Source organism: Gekko japonicus, unplaced genomic scaffold (assembly GCF_001447785.1).
Source record: "Gekko japonicus isolate JY-2015 unplaced genomic scaffold, Gekko_japonicus_V1.1 scaffold126, whole genome shotgun sequence".
Classification (NCBI taxonomy): Eukaryota; Metazoa; Chordata; class Lepidosauria; order Squamata; family Gekkonidae; genus Gekko; species Gekko japonicus.
Window position 1 is genome coordinate 670,132 of NW_015162477.1, and position 23,048 is coordinate 693,179.

Consider the following 23,048-nt stretch of genomic DNA (forward strand, 5'->3'; position numbering starts at 1 on the left):
TCTTCTTTGACCTTCAATCTTTCCCAGCATCAGGGTCTTCTCTAGTGAGTGCTCCCTTCTCATTTGGTGGCCAGAGTTAGTTAGTTAGTTGGGTTAGTTACATTATTCAACTTAACAACAATTTAACATTTTAACAGTAGTGTAATTTCAGTAAAAGGTATAACTTAGATCCTGTTTTGAGTATAGCACAGAGTACTTTGGAGTGTCATGAGTGGGAGGGGTCCTTAACACTAAGTCAGATGGGAGTATATTGATAATAAAATTGAATGTATTGTATGCCCTGAGGAAGATTAAGATTCAAAGCCATTTCTGCCGTTGCTTCCATTCTGGTGAGATAAATTCATGGTGTAATAAGAATTCTAGTATTGGAAACCATTTGCTATCAAAGTTTGTTTTGGCCGGTTTCAGAAGAGACCTGTTTATTTTGTCAGTAATGTTGTCCATCAGGTAAGTTTCCCACAGTTTTTTGAATCATAGTTTCAGGTTGGGGGGGGGGGGACGGTTCCCGCCACCGGGAGGAGGCAATAGCGGTTTTTGCTGTAGACACCATAATGTCAATAGTTGGTTTAGTGATGCGTAGCCAATTGATCTGGCCAGTGGTCAAGAAAAAGAGCTTCAGGAGTGAGGGGGAGTGTGACACCTGCTATGAGTTGAATGTGGTATAAGACTAGTTCCCAAAAAGCCTGTATCCCATCGCACCCCCACCAGCAATGTGCATATGTTCCTTGTTGTTGGCAACCTTTCCAGCAGTAGGGTGATTTTGTAGGGCACATATGTGAGAGTTGTTGGGGTGTGAGGTACCACCTGGTCATAGTTTTGAGGGTTTGATGTTCCATTGAATTAATGAATTGATGTATAAATCGGGGACTTCCAGAGTTCAGACCATATAATATCATCCAAAGGGAGAGCACAGTCCTTCTGCCAAGATAGTTGGTAGGGCAGAAGACCCGGCGATGTTTCTCTAATTAATAATTGATAGAGGGCAGAGATCAGACCATGGTTACGAGATTCAAAAAGATTTATGATAAGTTCCAGATCTGTGTGTGGTGCCTTCAGGAGGTTAAGTAGTTTGTGTTGGTTGCATGTGTGTTGTAGCTGTAAATAACATACCATGGAATTGATTGGCCTAGATTTCTGCAGTAAGCCTCACCTTGAAGCCACATCACAATACCGTGTGATGTTATGGTCTGTCCAGTTTTTCCTAGATGGTAGCGGCACATTATCAAGGAACCAAGGTTGGTTTATAAAGGTGGAGTACCGGGAGAACTTTGGTAGGAGTTTTCCTGCCAGTGTTCTCCATAAGTGGATGGAAGGGTAGAGAAATACATGGCAATATGCTCGTGCCTGTGGTATGGGATCTGACCCCCAAACCAATGTCTCTGAAGGGTAGGGATGGAGAAGATTTCTGCAGAGGCGGACCCAGTCGGGGAGGGAAGTAGAGCATTGCATCTTTATTACGTTTGATAGTAGTGATGCTTTTTGATATATAGAGAGGTTTGGGAGATTGAACCCCCCTCTAGATTTGGGTCTCCTTAGAGTTTGAAAACCTATTCTGTGCCTCTTGCTGTTCCATAGGAATCTTAACATATCTTATTGCCATTTTTGGATCAGAGAGGGAGGAAAGGCGATGGGAATTGCTCTGAAGAGAAAAATATTTTTTGGTAGGATAAACTAACATAGAAGGTTGAAACGTTCCATCCAGAAGATATTGAGCTTGTTCCAGTTTTGAATTTTGTATCTTAATTCTGTGTGCATGCTCTGGTGGTTTAAGGAGATGATTTTGGTGAGATCTATAGGGAGCTTAATCCCTAGAGAGGTAATGTATGTAGACATCCAACTAAATGTATAGTTTTTTTGCAGATCAGCATTTTCTTTCTTGGGAATGTGTATTGGAAGGACATAAGATTTGGAATTGTTAATGTGCAGACCAAAGAAATGGCTGAATGCGTCTAAAGTATTGAGAAGTGCTGGGAAAGAGGCCTTGGGGTTGGTCAAATACAGCATCATGTCATTGGCAAACAGAGAAATTTTGATTTCTGAGTCCCTAATTTTTATTCCAGAAATTTGTGGGTTAGTCCTGATTCCTTGTGCTAGGGGTTCCACAGCTAGTGCGAAAAGCAGCGGGGACAATGGACACCCCTGTCTTGTACCCCTATGTAGCCCAACTGTGTCAGAGAGATTTCCATTTATTTTCAGTTTGGTGGTAGGTTGTGTATAGAGAGATTTGAGTGCGGTGATAAACCTAGGACCAAAGCCCATTACATGGAGCACGTGAAACAAATATGGGAATTCTAAGGTATCGAAGGCTTTTTCGACATCAAGGGAAAGGAAGGTAGAGGACACTTTAGATGATTTGCAATGTTGAAGGAGGTTGTGCAGATAAGGCCTTAGAATATGAGCACCAGATTAGTACTTCTGGCTGGGTAGATACGATGAGACACTAGGCTTTTTAACAAGAAATTAGTCTTCAGTGATGAGTTATGTGTGGTCGTGGAAATGTGTGTGCTGCTGGAGTTGTCTATGTTATGTGGGGTAATAGGAGTGGAAACAGAAAACTGTATGTGATAGTACCTTTGCAGCTGCAGAGATGGTCCTTGAAGTCAATTACCTGTTTCTGTATCAAAACTCTGATACCTCTAGGGCGGCAAAGCTGTGTGGTGAAGGATGGCGATCAGAAATCCCGAATTTCCTAGGAGGATATTCAGAAAAAATAAGCCAGTTTTCTAATATTAGTAATATTGTACTGACTGTGTCTAAGAAGTAAATTAGGAATCAAAAAAGACAATTAATAGCAAAGTTTAGGTGTACTCTGGAGTAGTATGATATTATAAATTACTAGCTATGAGGTACCCTCCCTTCAATTTGTAACCATCAAGGTCAGTATAATCAGTGATAATGTTTTAAGATTGAATAAATATAAAGAAAAACAAATCAATTTACCTTATCAGATGGTTAATGAAAGAATAGGACAATCAGGAACCCCAAAATTGATTATGAGTGTGTGATAGGATTAAGTAAAGTATAGAAATCAATTTTAAACACCTTAACAATGAATTAATGAGAGTATAAAAGGATCAAAGCCACCAGAGTTGATTTTGTGTGTGTATGCTAAAAATTAATTAGGTGTAAGATTAATGTTTTATCTTTGTAGTTATAGAAGGAAAGGCTAGGATAATCAAGGACACTTGAATATAATATGCGTAGGCACTAAATTAATTGGCACTCTTTTATTTGTTTGTTTGTCTTTTATTTTTTCAGACTGATTTAAGATTTAAGAAAATTATTGCAAACTTTTTCACAGGATCTGTGAGTATAATACAGTTATAAACTGTGGCTAAAGAGAAAAAGTGCTTTTGAACAATATATTTAACTAATATGACTCTCAATACTCCTGCAGAGGGTTGTTCTGCAGGAGGCTGGGTTGGGTATTAATTATCCCCCCCCGCTCTTATTTCTGAGAGTCGAGATGTACTTTATGGACTAACAGAGCCAAAAATCCCCCTCCCCCCTCTAATAAATTTATAACTGCATAAAAATTGTTTTAGAGCTTGAGCTGCATTAACATAAATTATTTCTTAATGTACACAAAAGCGAGAGAACATTTATGGAGGTATAACGCTGGGAACTTGGTGCAATACAAACATTTTTACCCACTTTTCTATTTAATTAACAATCTAACTATGTTACTAAACCAAGAGAAACAAGAACCTCATAATGACTCTAGCGTCTAATAGTAATCTTGAGAGCCAGAGAGTTCCTTAAACATGTTACAACAGAGCTGTATAGCAATCATGGTATATATCAAGTCCCGCATGTTGGTCTTCAAGGCGCTGCCTCACAAAGTTCTATTGCGTCGGTCAGTGAAGGCGATGGTGAGCGGCATTTTCTTTTAGAAGATTGTGCGGAGAATTCCATTGGCGTTGCTAAGTCAAGCAAACAGAGCAGTTTGAAGCCGTCATGGACTGAGGAGATCCTGTATGATTTGCCTTTAAAAGAGAACTGTAGAACAAGTGGCGTAGCCCAGGTGTATCGAAGATCTGCTTCCATGAGGCGTGAAGTGATCGGTTTTAACTCTCGTCGCTTTATGAGGGCCTCCTTCGGCAAATCAGGGAAAATTTCAATCCCCCCCCCCGATACGTGAGGTGTTCCTTTTGTCTTGCCATTAGAAGGATTTCCCCCCCCCCTATACCTGAGATCTAAGAAGGACCCTATGACGTCTCGAGAGGATCTGGTTTTCAGGAGGCTTAAGGGGCCTGCACGATAGGCCTTGGTGATGACAGGCAGCACATCTCCGTCTGGAGGGATCTCGTGTCATAGCCAAGTGGAAAGGATTTCGGTGGGGTCTCCTTTTATTTCTATTTTTTCTGCCAGGCCTCTGGTTTTTAGGTTATTCTGCCAAAGTGGCTCAGGCGGCCATGTTGTTTCGTGCCTCCCCGGAAGTCCCCACAACCCCTTTTCAAAGGAAGTGCAGAACAGATGGGGAGGGTTGGATCCAAATTCAAGGAAAAAATCCCGTGAAATAAATGTCCTTTTGCAGAAGGGGTGCTGAAAACTTGGAGCATCAACTCGCTGGGAAACAGCAGAAGCACTGAGGTGCGGAAAAGGTCCCCCCCCACTGAATTAAAAAAACAGTGGTTTATATTTTGTTGGCATTTGACTCTTGAATGGAAAATATATATATTCTAATCAATCCTTTACATTCTACAGAACATTCAGTTAGAAATTGAGTTCCAAAATAATCTTGTTTGCTTCCTGTTGCATCTGTATTGCACTATTTGTTATAGACAAGATGCAGTAATTATGGAAGGAAGTGTGATGTAAAGCCTTGGGCTTTTCCTGAGATGTGTTGTCAATAACTGCCCATTTATGAGATGTGTTTGCTGTAACTCACAAGATGCATATAACCTATTTGAAGATATATTGTTTATCAGTTACTGAGGAAGTTCTTCGAAATGGAGTTCTTAATATCCAGATTCTTCGTTTATATTATTCTTCATGCATCTTCACCTCAAGAGGAATTTTTTCTATTTTAATATTGTGCTTCTATGGTTGTATTTGTATTAATACTTTGGTCATTATTGAACTAGTATTGCCGTCTTCTTCACACAGATTGCTGTTCCCTTGTATACCTACACTGTGTGTTCCTCTTTGGTTGCTGTTAGTGGATCCAGCTTCATAGCAGGCTACCAACACAGACTGAACATTTACATTTTCCCTCCAGCAGAATAGATGGTTAAGTAACCTACACTGAGTTCCTGACATTGTAAAGATTGCATCAGAATATTTAATTTAACATATGGACACATTATTCAAACTTATTTGTTCAGTCTTCTGTGCCTTGACAAATTAATTACCTAACATGACTGCTAATGTGCTTGCAAAACCCAGAAAAGGCAGTATGCAATTGAAAGAAAGGGTTCTATTAAGCTGACTGAAAACATACTACAGACAAAACCACTCATAAAAATAACCATTCAAAATACTTAATTTTGGCCCAAATTATCTTTGGCATTGCAGTGCATGCCACTCACTCAGAGTGTTGCACAAATATTACCTTATTGCCAATATTACTGTTAATAAAAAGGGAGCGGTGGCGCAGGCAATACAACGCCTGCTGTTAACATCTGTAGCGAACAGCCATAATGGCTGTTTGAATCCCCACCGCGGCCGGATTGAGCACCCGTCCCCCGTCCCAGCTCCCGCCAACCCAGCGGCTCTAATACCAACAGAGGAATGGGTACCTGCCCTAGGTGGCAGGGGGCACCCTCCTCCTGGCTTACGCTGGGGAGGCGATCGGCAGAGACGAGGAAAGACGAATCGGCAGCAGCAGCGGCGAGAAAGCAATGGTGGCGGAAGTGACCCAGGAAGGCGGCGGCTGGTCGAGCAGAGTCGGAGTCGAGCGGCGCGCTGACGTGGATGCAGCGCGGCAGGAGCCATTGAGACGTTGGCCGAGGCTGCGCCCGGGGCGCGCCGCTCCAAGGAGAGAGAAAAAAATCGGGACTGCCTGCTTGAGCCTGACCGACTGCCAGCTGGAGCGCCGGAACAACAATGAAGCTGCCAGAAGAAGGAAAAAAGTCTATGCCGGACAAAAAAGGGTGCTGGTAGGTCTCTCTGAGATCAACTAGGGGTCATGGGCGGTATATAAATCACATGTAAATAAATAAAATAAATAAATTACCTTCAGAAAATTTTATTATACAATTCTGTATGCACTCATCTAGGGCAGAATTCATTTACAGACATTTCCTATAGGTATGAGAATCTTTTAGTCTAGAGTAGATTGCTGCCTCTATACTTAAATTTATACTGGTGTTATACTGGTGTTATTAGCCGATTCTTTGCTCTCCCAGAAGTAAAAAAGAAGTAGAAAAGACAGCAGCAGAAAAGCCCACTCAAATAGTATCAACGAATTTCAGAGTCTACCAGAGTTTTAGACAGCTGCCTGAAGACCAACAAGGCAGGCATCTAGCAAATATGCCTGGGTAATGTTTTCTCTAAGCTGGGCAACACCACTAAGAAGGTCCTATTCCCAAAAGCAACACACACACATTTATTATTTATTTACTTAATTTTATCTTGCCTTTCGCCACTATGGTGGCCCAAAGCAGCTTACATCATTTCCCTGTCCTCCATTTTATCTCTGTCTCTACCTCATACTGCTTCTTAACATACTCATTCTAAGATATAAAAAGTTAGACCCCATTTGAACAGCTGCAAAAATCTACCACAAACGCATAGAATTTTGCAGCGAAAAAACTGATAGGTTTGCTATTATCTTCTAAGAAAAGAGGTAATTTCTCCATATAATCTATATTTTGGAGCAAAGGAAGAATTAAAAGATTTCTAGGCTGAGAAAAGTAATTACATTCAAAGGTCATGTGATACAGAATGTCTACACTACTTTTACCACAGTTGCATACTCTATCAGAGTATGTTATCTTAAGATAACGTCCTTGCAAAACTCTAGATGGTAAGGCATTAAGGAGTGTGTGAGGCAAAGCACCCTAATCCCCCTCAAGGGTTAACATTAATATTAGCAAGCCTGCTCTGGCTTCCAGGTGTCCATAATTGGGCCTTCTTGCCAACTGTATCCTTATCTTTCTCAAGGCTGAAGAATGTGACAATTAGCTAATTGTGAGAACCTGTGGTCAGTTAACTGGATGGGGGGGAAGCAAGAGTGGATGTCATCATTCTCTGGAAGGTTCCATGAATTAAGCGCTCTGATTGGGTTTGAGAGACCACCTGGTGCCAAGTAGCCAAATACTATAATTAAGCCATAAGCAAGCAGGAAGCCATGCTAACTTTAACACTTGCCCAAGCTGTTGCTCTGACTTGTTATGCTACATTGCAATGGACAATGGGGTAGAGAACACTTAAGCTTCTAGCTTGGATTCTTGTATTCTAAGAAGGTATGTCATCTAATACCATGTATTGAATATATTAGATAGAAAGTTAGCTTTGTTATTTTCCTGCTATTAAAGCTCAGAGACTGTGTCACAGTGATATCTTGCTTTTAAAAATATATTCAATAAATCATTATACATTTTTAAAAGGTCTGTGGTGACCCAGAAGGGACCCAGACTTGGGTTCCTGACAGTGCACCAGCATAAAGGCACACCTATACTGAGGAACAGTCAAATATGAGCAGGAATCTCTCCAGGTGGAAGAATAATAGCAAACTGAGTAAAACAAACGCAACATGCACTACAGACTCTACTGTTATAATCATACTTAAATAGACATTTCCTAATAGTTTTGATAGTTTACTTTCTAGTAACTGAATGAAGGGAGCCCAAGTAGACTGAGATTGCAACAGGAGTTATACCATTCACTTGGAGACTGAGTCACCCGGTGGTTGCTGGTGGCCCTGGCCCTAATGAGTCCTCCTTCAAAGGCCAAAACAATCCTGCCCCTTCTCCCTGACTGTTATTGACAGAACCAAGGCAATACTGTTGTGGCTGCCCAGCAGCACCAACTGGGGTCTTTTGTTTCTTGAGGCTGGAACTATCGTTTGGGGTAGTGGGGGTTAAAGCCCTTTTTATTATAGATTTTTCTTTAAGCTTTGGTTTTTCTCAGACTTGTAGAAAGATTTGACTTGTCTGTTCATGGGCCCAGTCTCTGGATTTAATTACCCACAGATGGGGCCACAGTGAGAATCTCCCTTATAAATAAAAGCCAAATGGTGGTGGCACTTCTCTAGAACATTCCACATGCTCCAAAACCAGTTTGCTCTCTGATCTGTCATTCTGGTCTGATCCAGCAGGGCTCTTCTGATGTTGCTAAAACTAAATCAATAGAACTCTTGCTGAGGGGGACACACAGGGAGGGGGGACACCAACCCTGTTCTGTTCCTCTCCCCCCCCATAGCCAGTCAGAACACAGAGGTTATTTGCATATGCAGTCTCATTGGCCTCTGCCTCGGAACACAGAGGTCGTTTGCATATGCAGCCTCATTGGCCTCTGCCTTGGAACACAGAGGTCGTTTGCATATGCGACTTGATTGGCTTTTGCCTCTAACATTCTAACCAGTTTTGCTGTTCTGCGGTAAAATGTGTCCAATCTCCAGGTGAGGGCTGGAGATCACTCAGAATTACAACTGCTTTCCAGATGGCAGAGATCAGTTCACCTGGAGAAAATGGTGGGCTCTGTATCCTTATATGCTGCTGAGGTGGCCCCCATATGACAGATGGAGCCTGGAGAGGGTGAGGTTTTCAGGAGGCGTGGGACCTCGGACAGGTACAAAGCCATAGACTCCACCCTCCAAAACAACTATTCCCTTCTGGGGAACCATCGTAGCCAATCTCCAGGTGAGGGCTGAAGATCACTCAAAATTACAACTGTTCTTTAGGTAGCAGAGATCAGTTCCTCTGGAGAAAATGGTGGACTCAGTGTCATTATACCCTGCTGAGGTTGCCACAGCAAATTGACACTGAGTGTCCAAGGCCGGGGCACCCGCCCAGAGCCTCTTTCTAGAGGCCGTTGTATTTATTTCCACAACGGGCCTTTTTCCTAGTTAGATATATTGATGTAATAAATTCTAATTCCATAATTATTTATTTATGATAGAACGTTAGCTGAGCAGCCACAACACTCTTTTGTTTATGAAGGAGAGCTATTGTAGCGCCTACTAAAATGGACACTGCTATAAGGATTCCTTGTAATGAATTAATAAGTATTTTATGTAATATTTTTTAAAAAACAACATTAAGAAAATTATATGCCAGGGTTAGTTTTCATGAAGCCATACTGTGTTGTTGAAGAACTAAAAGGTGAGTGCAAAATTGAACCTTGCTTCGGGTAACTAGAGACCTTGAACCAGCCCTGCCTAACAAATCTTCATGGCAGATAAGTGCAGATATCCATTGCTGCACATTTATGCAGTGACTTCTAAGTATGCCATGATTAACTCTATAGCCAAGCAAAATTATATTTTGCTTAGTGATTGTGGGTTTAAGGAGGGAAGACATGGGGGGAAGTCAATTGGGGGCACTTAACCAGTGGCCAAACAATAGCTGAAAGACTTCACTTACCTGACAGCTGGGCTTCCCCAGTTCTCAAGAAAATATGGAACATTTCAAAATTTGTGGGTCGTCCTTATGCAGAGGCCATGCCAATCTTCTCTTTATTATATATTCCACCAGACAAGAACATCCTCCAAAAGTCTTCTGCCTTGTGATGAGATAGAAGGTTGGACAATGAGAGGGGAGCTGGTCAGTTCCCTCACCCTCTCAATATACCTTCCTGCCTCTGTATTTCAAAAATTGTGGGTCGTCCTTATGCAGAGGCCACGCCAATCTTCTCTTTATTATATATACCACCAAACAAGAACATCCTCCATAAGTCTTCTGCCTTGTGATGAGATAGAAGGTTGGACAATGAGAGGGGAGCTGGTCAGTTCCCTCACCCTCTCAATATACCTTCCTGCCTCTGTTTTTCTTCCTTCAAAAGTCATTGTCAGAAATGCCTTTGCGGGCTGCAAGGGCAGTGGCATATAAATGTTCTCAAGGCATGCTTGGGAGCCTGGAATTCCTACTGCCTTACAATGAAAAAGAATAAGCAATTGAGATCTCTACCGCTGTCCAAGCCCAGTTGTTTCCCATTTGCATCCTGTCTGTGGCTAAAAGGTCAACAAAGGTGTGATTTGAACCCTGGCATGCAGAGCACAATGGATTTCTAGTCCATCATTTCTGCTTCTCCTCTCATCCTGTGCTGGCTGATATTCTTCCCTAGTAGAGTAGAATATTTGCTGCTTCTACCACACAGTCTTGGCTGAGATCCACATATAAAAATCAGGTTGTTGGAGCAGTTCTATTTGAAGTTTTTCTGAAAGTATATGGTTTCACTCTCCCTAGGCAGAAAGAGACCTCTGGGGAGTCAAACCCTCTCAATTTTGCCCTTCAAAAACCCATGCCTGATGTTCTTTTGGGGGATAAAAAGTTTGAGTCACTGCTCCCCTATGATAAAAAAGCAAGCAAGACCACAGACACCTTCCAATGCCACAACTCCCAAGAATCTCCTTATCTGAGGCCAAAAAGGATGAGATCTGAGTCCACTGCCCTCACCACTCAGCCATCTCATCACAAAAGGGGCCATCATAACAGCCTCACAACGATGGCCAGAACAACAACCTGAGAATGGTCCCGCAATCTATTTTTGGGCATTCCCTCACTGTTTCCCCAGGCCTCTTCTGGATAGGGGGGGGGGACAACAAAAACAAAGCCCACCAAGGTCAAGTTTGCTTAGGACCAGTGTTCCCTCTAAGCTGAGTTAGTGTGAGCTAGCTCTCAGTTTTTTAGCTTCTGGCTCACACATTTTTTTCTTAGCTCAGGAAGGATGGCTCCAGAGCAAACTAATTTATGCAGTAGCCAAATCGCTCACTCACAACTTTAATGCCAGGAGCTTGCAAAGTAGAATTTTTGTGCACAAGACTTCATAGCTTAGAGGGAGTATTGCTTAGGACTGCTCTGTAAAGCCACTGGCCCAATGGATCACATGACCTTTGAATGTAATTACTTTTCTCAGCCTAGAAATCTTTTAATTCTTCCTTTGCTCCAAAATATAGATTATATGGAGAAATTACCTCTTTTCTTAGAAGATAATAGCAAACAGTTCTTGGCCTAGCAAGTAGAGTCGTGCTGCTGAGGGGATGGTTATTGCAACTATCTCTCCAACAACAAAAATTCCACCATACGTATGAGGTTATCCTCAGCAGCATGGTTAAGTCCTACCCTTATCATTATATGAGGATAGGTATCACTTCCTAGAAACAACAGTAACGTAATTGGATGTGAAAGAAATAATAACTCCACATTGCCGTCAAATGAACAGAACTCTGTATTTGAAAAAGGCAAGTGATAACGTCACAGTCCATATTTACCCATTCATTTCCAATGAATTATTATGGATCACACATAACTGGGAGTGGATTGAATCCTATGACTTCTTTTAGATTCCTTCCTCTAGAGCAAGGCACCTTACTTAGTAGATGGAAGTCATTGGCTCGATTTTTCTTCTTTAGTAGAAGCATTCTATTCACCTGTACTTACATACTGAAGCTGAGTTTTGCTATTTTAATGAGCCATATGCTTCAGTTATGTAAGAAAATAAGAATTTCAACTTTTTTTTAAAAAAAGGAAAAGTTCATAAACTTTACAGTCATAAGGAAAAGCTTTAGAACAGAACCACACTGTACCCTAAATGCAAAGAAACCAGAGGGGACGGAAAAAGAACCTAACTGTATTGTTGTTGTAAAAGTGCACAAGATCTAATCATGACTTTTCTTCTGTTTATATTGGCAGCATGGGTGGTATTCTACAGAAACATATGTAGGTGATTAAGAAATTTTAGCATTTAAGGCTTTAGTAGTTCAAGCTAAATATTAAAAAGAACACATTTGTTCTTTCTGTACATGGACAGATACACCCTGGACATAAAAATGCAGGGGGAGTCATTATTTTATCCTCAAGATAGGTCAAAATGCCAAAAGGCTGATTGGCCTATTGCAGACATTTTAATGCAAACATAATTTTAAAAATATTTAGCTATTCTTATTCTCATTGGAATTTTCTGAAATGTGTAGACTCATCTTTTATTCCACCAACAACCTGATCTAAATTAGAAAGAACATGATTGTTTGGCCAGTGTTGAATTTATTCATGAGAAAAGTCATCTAAGCTAATAAAAGATATTCTACCTTTTAGATATACTAAGTGGGACCATCTGTACACGGTATTGAAGATTTTTTAAAAATGTTCTTATCACCAACAGGTGCAGAAAAGAGGAATAGCTCTATTTTTCCTAAGAAACTTGTCCGGTAGATCATATCCATTTTGCTTTGTAATACTTCCGCCTTTATGCCTGTGACTGGTGCAAGCACTTCACTAAGGATTTCTTTCAGATTCTCGGATTTATCTTCTGGCACTCCTTGAAATCTCAACACATGTGAAGATTTTTCCATTTGTAGCTGCAAAAGTTGAGTTTTATCTGAAGATTTTTCTTTTTCCACAACTTCCAGTCTTTGGTCAATTGCTTTAGTCTTGTTTTCAAAATTTGTCTATTTAATTTATCATCAATTATCTTTTACTAGCCAATACTCAAATCTTTTATATCTTCTCCATCTTTAGCCAATTATAAATTATTCCCCATCTATCCCAAAAAGTTCCCTCTGGCTTGTTTTGAAGTTCTATACTCAATTTCTGCTATTTCCTGTATTTTGTACTTAAGTTCTCTTACAGATGGTATAGTTTTTGACTTCCAATGCTTTGCAATTAAAATTCTTGCTGCTGTTATTAAGTATACTATTATATATGTGTGGTTTTTAATTGTCTCCGGAATCATGTTTAGTAAATATGTTTCAGGCGTTAAAGGTAGATTAATTCTGAATAAATCTAAAATGATTTTGTTTATCTTTTCCCAAAAAGTTTGATTTTTTTTCGCACCTCCACCATATATGTATACATGATCCTATATTCCTTCTACATCTCCAACAAAGATTCAATGCTTTCGGGAAACACTTAGCAATTTTAGCCGGCATCCAATGCCATCTAAAAAACATTTTATAAAAAGTCTTGTTTTCAACTGCTTCTGTTCTTTTGTTGGATTCTTTTAGCTGTTTTTGTAAAGACTCCAAGGTCTTGCTGTTAGTCATCTGAACCACCAGAGGTCGCAATGCAGTATCCAGCATGCCTGCAAAGTCAAAGTTCACTTTTGGTTTAGAAGCCGGACATGTTGAGCTGTTGAAGTTTTGCTTTCGTCGCCATCTTTTCAGCCCAATAAGACATTGTTTATGTTTTGTAAAAGTTCTCTTAAGTCTTTAGAAGTTTATTCACTCTAATGCCTTAACAGTATGGCATTGTTCTGATTAATTTCAGCTGTCCGTTCAAACACCACCACCTTCTGCCCCCTTTAATGCTTTTAAATCTTTGCCGTTTTCGAGGGGTGGGTAGCTTCCCCCGCTCCGCTTTTTCTTGGGGGCACCCAGGCTGGCATCTTACTCATGCTCTGCTTCATCAGGTAAGAGAGGGTCTTTCGTTTTCTCCAGGTCAGTTGCTCGCTGGTCCGGTATGCTTGAATCATGCTCAAAATGGTTCCACAGTGGTGGGGACCTATAAGGGCAGGGGAAGCCTCGATCCTTTGGCCTTGGCCTTGGGAGAGGCACCCTCAGTGCCCCAGGCTGAGAGCCCTCTACAGGGGCTCCGGAGGGGGTCCAGAACCAGCCAGACCCCCTCCCCACTGCTGGGTCACGGGCCGCTCTCTCCGGAGCTTTGGAGGAACCTGCCTGCTATCAACGCACCAAATCCAGAAGTCGAAAAGTTTGCCTTCTTGTCAGGATCCCCGCAGTGGGATTCAAGCTCATGTCTCCTATTTACCACATGGATGCCTTGTTGTTCAGGGACTGACAAGTATGCTTTCAGTTACTGAGCAAGTTATTGACTTCTGACATACTTCTGGTGATGTCAGGGAGTGTGGCATATGCAAATAAGTTATGTTAATGAGCTCCTGCACCTCTTTTTCTATGAAATGACCCCTGCTTGCCAGGGTCTGCCCTGCTTAGCATCCAAGATCAGGCTTGCCTGGGCTATCCAGGTCAGGGCTCATCGTTTAATTACTTGATGACTAAAGTACTGGAAAAAGCAATGTCTGGCTTACAAAGAAGAAAAGAAGATAACCCTGAATGGCGCAGCAAGAAGACAATTAGATAGGATATGAGGTCAGCACCTTTTGTCTCCTTTTATGTTGTAATTCCCTTTATCTACTCTTTAATCAGGTTGTGCACCATTGCTGTGTTAATTACTCTGTCAACATAAAGAAGTATTTCCGTAAATTCCGTTTGTCTGTTCTGAACCTATTTCTCAAAAATTTCATTGGGTGCTTAATAATTCTCTCTTTAATAACAATTACTGCTAATTTCCCTGGAACAGATGTTAGGCTAACTATCCTATAATTTCCTGGATCCCCTCTGGACCCCTTTTTTAAATAAAAAAGTCCTGTCATCCAGCATAGAGGCCAATTTTAGCAACAAATTCCATATACTCGTTAGTGGATTAACAGTTTCATGTATGAGTTTTTAAAGAACCTTCAGGTGTATGTCCTCTGGACCTACAGCCACTGCTGATTTTTCAGGTTGGCCAAGTCTGCAGTGGCTGAACATAGCCTAACTCAAACAGGACATAGTATTTTGTTCCAAGACACTGAAAGGCTGGACAACACTTTCAATTACCATGTCAGATTACACAGGGAAGCCATTGAACTTCACAAACATAAACATAATTTCAACAGGAAAGAAGAGAGTTTAAAAATAAACAGGACATGGCTTCCTGTCCTGAAAAACACAAAAGGCTTTACATCAGACAATAGCACTACAAATAAGATTAGAATTTCAACAATCTCCTCAGGAAACAAAAGAACCTCCTCAGGAAAGCTCATCTATTAGCATATCCATAGCCTGGGGAACTCCTACAAGACAATGATTCAGCCCTACCCACCTTCTGGAGTAGATATAAATTTACTGCCTACCATTTTCATCTCACCTCGACACAGAGAGTATTCCATCTTTCTGTATTTATACCTCTGAGGTTGCCAGTCACAGTTACTGGTGAAACGTCAGGTTCTACAATGCCAAGACCATGGCCATGCATCCTGGAAAATCTACAGCAACTAATGAACTCTGGCCGTGAAAGCCTTCGACAACAGACTCTAGAGAAGTCCTTGACAAGTAACTGGGGGGGAAGGAGTTGGCTGATACCTGCAAGCACTCAGAGTGCTAGAAGATGAAAGTTTTAGCTGAAGTTTTCCTCTAAGATGGGTACCTCTGTGGAGATCCCAGGTTTTTTTTGCAAACATCCTCCTACTTATGACACAGTCTTCCTTGCAGGAAGGTGTGCCTGTATTCCTGCCCTCATTGTGTACTACATGTAGGCACAGATGGACTGACATGGGGGGTGGCTGTCAGCAGGGGTCATTTCCTGCAGGAGCACACAAGAGCGGAGCTCCGGCAGTAAAGAGCCCAGGGGGCGGGCACATGCAACAAGCCCCACCCCCTGCTCCCAGCAGCCCTCAGTCAGAGCAAGAAGCAGCCAGGGAAGTTGCAGAGCCCCCCCCCCCCGGCTCCCTGGTCCAAAACAGTCCAGTGGCACCTTTAAGACCAAGTTTTATTCAGGTACAATCTCTCCCTCCTCTGTGAGGACACGTCTGCACGTTCCCCTACCCCCAATAGCTAGCAATCCAAAACAGTCCAGTGGAGCCTGAGCGGTGGGTGTTGCCTTCTGACACACTTCCGGTGATGTCAGGGGGTGTGGAATATGCAAATAAGTTATGCAAATGAGCTCCTGCACTTCTTTTTCTACGAAATGACCACTGGGTGTCAGCATCCTCTGGTTGGCTGCTTCCATAGCTGCCTGTCAATACATCTTCAGCATGGTGGGTGTTGGCAGGGTTACTGTGGACACTTGTACAGTTGCTGTGCTGTGCTGACCTTAGCATGAGTTCTTGAGTACTCTTTTTTCCTCTGCTGAACAAACATAGAACATTGACTAGGGGTACTGGTAGTTGGCCAGCAGCAGCAGTTCACCAGTGTCAGGGTCAAAGGACTGGGCTGTAGATCTCTCATTGTTTTATTACTCAATGACATATATATACCTTGAGTAATTTCTTGATGCTACATTTGATGAGTGTTGAAGATGAAAATGTTAAAATCACCTTGAGAAATATTGTTCTGATAGATTTCTTCATCTGAGATAATGCTATTTTTAAAACTCTGAATGCTTGAAACTTCTCTGATGGTCACACCCATCTGTTCCTAAGCTATCTAAACTATTTTCTTTATTGATTCAATCCAATCTTTTAAAATGAAGAGCTACGGTAAATCATCTTGGCTGGCTCCTGTTAACTATCCACTGGCATTTTATTTCCTGGAGAGCTGAGAAAATTTCCAGTGATATCAAAACAAAACACAATATTTCTGCTTATTCTGTTAAAAGTTGGATGACATTTTAAGAGGCTCTTCTGGGTGCAAATAACTCTCATACTGGTGAATGGAGATGTACTCTAAGGATCTATGTAGTTCATGCACAGTTTAAATTATTTCAACCCTCAGTGCTCTTATTGAGAATTATAAATTACTTTCAAAATGGAATGGAAATAACACAGCATTCTCACAATACCAGCATGGTGTTAGTCATAATAGTAAGGGATATCCCCTTTTTCTCTTTGATAATTTGAAACCTTTTGCAGGATATGAAATGAAATGGAGGGGGGGAATGCAGTCACTCCAGTTAGATTTCTGTCTGGTAAAATGAAGCACCCTGTCCTGTTGTTATTTGAATAGAGAATGTTAACCCATATTGTAACTAATAAATGTCCCTGTTGCTATCTAAAAGGAACCCAGACTGCGAAGCTTCTGCACAGCCTCTGTTCATTTAAATAGGCTGTGTAATATATGCAACAGGAGGGAGCTGTGTGATTTCCTCCCCTCTGAGCAATGTCACTAATTTATTTAATTCTTTTACTCTCCCTGAAAATCACTACTGTTGTGATAGAGAGATGCAGTATCTTTTAATTAATAAGAAGGCCCTGATCTCAAAGAAAACATTCTTTTTATGGAAATGAAACTATAAACATCTCAGATTGCCAGCTGAGAGGAGATGAGTGTCCTTTATGGAGACAAATACACAGCATGGGGATGACCATTTGCCTACATGCAAGGAAGGGGCAAGATAGACGGCTATTTAGACATAATGAATGGGGTCCTAGAAAGTTTGTGATGTGTGCCATAATTTGATTGGAGAAAAAGTACATATGGTAATCTACTCCCAGTTTCATGATAGGTTAAAAGATCTGTACAACCTGTCAGATGCAGGCAAACCAAGGGCCAGGAACTGGGAGCAAATGAAGTCTGTTTTGACCAGCTTCTATTTTCAGAGTTCCTGAGGGCTTATGTCCATTCCAGGGAAGTGTTTCTAAGGTGACTCTGGACTTAAATCTTGTTTTCAAGGTGATGCAAGTGACTATCGGACCTAATTTATTCAATTATGTCATTTGTACTTTGCCTTTCTCATTGGGGTTCAAGGCAGATAGTTAGCCTCATATGTTTTATGTTCTTTTTCTTAGTCTGCAGTTGTTGTTCTTCAGTCGCAGTCGAGTCTGACTCTTCGCGACCCCATGGACAAGATCTCACCAAGCCCTCCTGTTTTCCGCCGTCCTCTGAAGTTTGCTCAATTTTATGTTTGTTGCATCGATGACACTGTCTAACCATCTCATCCTTTGCCGTCCCCGTCTTCTTTGACCTTCAATCTTTTCCAGCATCAGGGTCTTCTCCAGTGAGTGCTCCCTTCTCATTTGGTGGCCAAAGTATTTGAGCTTCAGTTTCATTATCTGGCCTTCCAGGGAACAGTCAGGGTTGATTTCTTTTAGGATTGACTGATTTGATCTTCTTGCAGTCCAAGGGACTCTCAAGAGTCTTTTCCAGCACCATAGTTCAAAAGAATCTATGCTTCGGTGCTCTGCCTTCCTTATAGTCCAACTCTCGCAGCCATACATGACTACTGGGAATACCATTGCTTTGACCATGCGAACTTTTGTTGGCAGGGTGATGTCACTACTTTTTATCATGCTGTTTAGGTTCGCTATCGCTTTCCTACAGCCATAGTACATTACGTTACCAATCCTTCCAACAGGCAAAACAGCAGACAGGCCGTCTGGGTCTGGTCAGCGCGAGGTTAAGTGGAGCTTCCTTTGATCTCCTTCTTCCAGCAGCGTGATGCAGCCCTTCACGTAGAGCAGTAGAACACAAATCTTCTCTCCCGTTCTGTCCTGCCTGCAATGGCTAGGCAAGCTCTAGAAAGAGGAAAAAACTTTTCTCTGCTCCCATTAATCCAGTAAACGTTTCCAAAAAAAATCGGCTGTGCTATTCTTAAAAGTTTCTAAGTAAACTCAGCATACACACATGGTCAGCTTTGCGCATAAAGGAATGAGCTGGGCCCATAACCTTTGTTGGGATTCTTTTTAAGTAACAGCAGAGTATTAAGAGACTGAGTCCATGGTGTGTATTAAAATATAAAAGTTTACTATAAACCTAACATGGGAAAAAGGTACACAGGATATAAAATAACAAAGAGCTAATATGCTTACATCCTTGCAGCTAAAAGGTAAAACGGGAAGAGCCGAATGGCGTCTCCTTCTCTAGTCAGAACAAAGAACGGGAGGAGAATATGCTAAATACTTGACACCTTGGTTTCCAATCAGACTAGCAAATTAGCTCCAAAGTTCCCGGGTACTCTATTATCTAAACAGATTGGTTACAAACATGTGACTTAACAAACATCATTAACCCTGTAAATACTGAAGTGTTTTGACTTGTAACACCCAACACTAACTCTTCGTTCCAACAAGCAACTTCTCCTGCTGTGCCTGGAATGGGTCATACACTTTCTGTTGCCTTGGGAGACGGCTTCCACTCGAAGGGATGAATGCAGCAGACTCGGTTTCCCGATAATAGATGGGGTGGGGTCATTTCCATCAATTCCCTCTTCCTGCTGCAGACCCCCATTTGCTTCGCGTGCTGTGCCTGAAGATCCCTGTCCCCTAGAAGCAGCATTTAGGTGAGATCAGGTGGGTGGGTAGGTGGGTGGGGAAGCAGGAACATTGTCTTCCACTGACCAAAGTGCCTTGGGTAAGTGGAAACTCTAGCTGCTGTGGTTCCCACCCTTCAGAATGGCCTGCCTGAGGAGGTCAGGAAGGCTCCCATACTTCTGTAATTCCACAATGGAAAACAAACTGAATGAGACACACTCCCCAGCCTAATCAGTGGGGGAGGTTTCACAGGACATCCGCCCCCATACAGAGTTATGAATCAGTGCTGCTCACCTATATGTATGGACTGGTAGTTTCCATTTCATTGTATCTGAAGAAGTGTGAGTGCACACGAAAGCTTATACATTGAATAAAACTTTGTTGTTAGAAGGATAAAGGCCTTCATAGGACAAAAACAACAACGGCAGCAACAAAAAGGCTGACCTTTGGATGCCACTGGTAACATTCCATTTCACCAGCACTATAAAGCTCAAGCAGACCTCTGGAACTGATCCAGTTTAGGTACCAGGGAAAGGTCAGTTAATGATGCTGGTTTCATAGGATAGCTGTGTTGGTCATCAGATTCAAGTCCAGTAGCACCTTAGAGACCAACAAGAGTTTCCAGGTGTAAGCTTTTGAGAGTCAGTTAATGAAGATACTGGGGTGTTGTTGGAGCACAGACATTATTTAATGAATGGAGCCATTTTCAACTTTATGGTTCTGATTCATAACATGCACTCCCTTCTCACTCTGCATGGGGGCGGATGTCCTGTGAAACCTCCCCCACTGATTAGGCTGGGGAGTGTGTCTCATTCAGTTTGGAGCTCCAGGCCTTCTAGGGCCTTAATGAAGGAACTCCTGGTTTACCAGGTCCAGCAGAAATGGCAGAGTCAGATGAAAGCAAAGACCCTGTAGCTGAATGTTGCGTATGCTTATTATTTAGATAGCAGGGGGAGGAGTAATTTACAACAACAGACCTGCTGTTCTCTACCTTGCCAGTAGTTTTATTCAGCATAATAGTGCAAAGGGGCTGATTTCTTGCCAACATCTCATGAAACCCTCCTCCCACCACTTTATGGTCCACGAATAATTAATTAAAACAAACATATATATGGATAGCCTAAGGTTATATGCAGCCAATAACATCTTAGCTCAGATATCCAAAGATTTCTTTTTAAAAAAGCAACCAAATTCTCAAGGCACCCAGCCGAAAGGCCTTCCAACCTGCAGACTCCATTGTGGTTATACCAGTGGTGGAATAGCCGCTGTTTATTTCTTACTGTGGGGTAGCCCCTGGGAGTCTGCTAATAATTACTTGCTTTCATCCACTTTTCAAAAAGCTATATATTTTGAGGGTTCCCCCGCTTTGGGGGCTTTGGAGACTTTGGGGTAGGGCGTAGGTCAAATCATCTGTGATGGCCTAATACCAGCGTAGTTTGATGTAATCAAAAACAATGGCTCATTTGTCGCACTGCATAAGATTCTGGAAGGACGATGGGACCCAGCAAAGAATTATAGTTCATTAGCATCATCAGCTGATTTGGTTTAAATTATGGGCAGGTCAGCAAATAACTTCCCAATGTCAGCAAATAAATTCCCAAATTTTACATAGCATTTGTAGATCAAAGCTTATGGGGAGGGGGTGGCTGCTGACCGCTTATGTAACCTGTTAGTTTCTCAGATCCAGGACAAAAAGGATCAAATCGTTTGCGCGCGCGCGCACACACACACACACAGGTTGGGAGTGGTAGTTCCTGGGCAGTCAAGGTGGACACACACACTCTCTCTCACACAATGCTGGGAAAGTTTGACTTGATATGACCATTGCATTTCAACTTCCTAAGCGTTTGCCAGTGCTCAGTATGGAAGCAGAACTCTCAGGCGCTTCTGGCCAAACAACAACAGCAATAAACGATCTGTGCTTAAGCTGGAAGAACCAAGACCTGCTATGTCAATATCCCTTTGAATAACGGTTGTAAGTATGTATTTTGGCGAAAAAACCCCCAGAAAATGGAATCCGTTACTGCGAGGGCGGGATGGGAGGGGTGTCAAGGGTTTTGAAAAAGGAAGGGCATTCATGCTGATGTCCGATCAGCCAACGTACCAATTTCTTTAACAGGATATTGCTTAAGTTAACCCTTGGTATCTCAGGGGTCTTCTGTTGAAAGACAAAATTCCGGGTGACATTTAAAACACTGGATTTCCGTCAGTAACACATACTACTACTTCATTGATTAAGTTAAGACAGCGAATGGAGGTGGGAAAATCTGTGAGAAGACTGGGAACGGTTTAATATAGAAATGGATAGATAAGGGAATAAGAAATAGATGCCATTGACGTCACAGTAAGAAATCAAACCTCCCCCTGCTTTGTTTTAAATGCTTCTTGAAGTGAAGTTTGTTCGAACTGGCATTTCTTTTCAAGATGTAGTTCTGAACTCTTGAAGAACTGAAACTCCATCTCACTAATCCATGACAAAATGAAATGAAGGTAGGTAGAAGAAATCCTCTGCCCTAAATCGGTTCAAATCTACAAAACAGTTCCATTGTTTTACACGACTTTGTCATAATTCCTATTGAATCCAAACTGAAGATAGGCTGAAGACAGACTTGCCTTCTCAACGGTGGAATAATTCTAAATGTATGGGATGATCAGAACACACATACTTGACATAACAAATGTTTAGGAATCAATTGTCTTCCCCTTTGGACTCCTGGATCAAGGTTACAACTTGTTTGCTTGGCTACTTGTTTACTTATTTATCTGAAACGTTTATTTTGTCAGACTCCACTCCCGAGGCAAGCTCCCACAATCAGATAAAAGCAATTAAAATGTAGTTATGGATATGTATTGATGTTTGTGTGTATGTAAAACTGGTGATTTTCACCCCGTGTAAAAATTAGTTCCCTGACTTTTTTTTTTGTATTGATGTATTTATTTGTTCTGGCTTTATAACACATTAATATACGAAAGTAATCAAATATAAATCAAATCCAAAAACTTCTTGTAGGAGCCTGAAGGAAAAGAAAGACAACTGAGATGGGAGAAAGAGATAAAAGAGTAAATATTGTCATGAGTTGAAAAAGAAAGTGTTTGAAAACCCCCCGGGGGGGGAGGGTTAAACAAAAAAGTCTTCTCCTTGCTTTCCCTTGACTGTTGCTCATTGCTTTCTCCATCTATATTATAACCAAGTAACGTCCGTTCATGTTGCACGAGCAAATGGAAATCAAGAGGAACAGAACACGTTTTAAACCTTTGGGAGGGGGGGTGTCTGTTGCTAATCGAATGCCGAAAGTCCTGTCCCAAGTTGTCTTTAAGGACCAAGTTGTCTTCAAGGACAGGTGGGGAAGAGAAGACCCGGCGGAGAAAATTAATCACACAAATAAAACCACAGATATGTAGTGTACAGAGTCCGAGATCAACAATAACAAACCGTCCCGGAGAAAAACATTAAGTGCGTCATTCGCCTTAAGTCCCAGCGAGAAAAGATGGACTATAAATAAGCAAACAAAAAGCAAGCAAGCATGGAAAAACAAGGCAAGAGATTAAAAAGTTAGTTCCCCTAGGGGAAAAAATATTACTGCTGGCTGTAATAGGAAGAAACGTAGAGGTACTTTTCTGAGAATTTTGTATTCAGTATGAACAGAAAGAATTAATGCTTTACAGATTCAATTTCTGGGTGCTTCTTAACACCATATACACCACAATGAGGTCACTTCCTTGTGTAAGGCCAAAGTGGCTACTCCTTTTTCCTTTCCCATATAACAGGTGCAAGCATACCGAAAAAAGAAGCATATATTATCTGACCCTTAGGCTGGGTGCACATTTCTAGGTCCATCTGAACAAATCTATTGCTAAGATTAGTTCTAGGTCTATTACTTCTGGCCTTTGAATAGACTACCTGCCAGACTGACATTGCCTTAGGTTCTCATCTCAGGGGTCACACTTGAAAGATTATAGCCACAGCTGCCCCATCATTT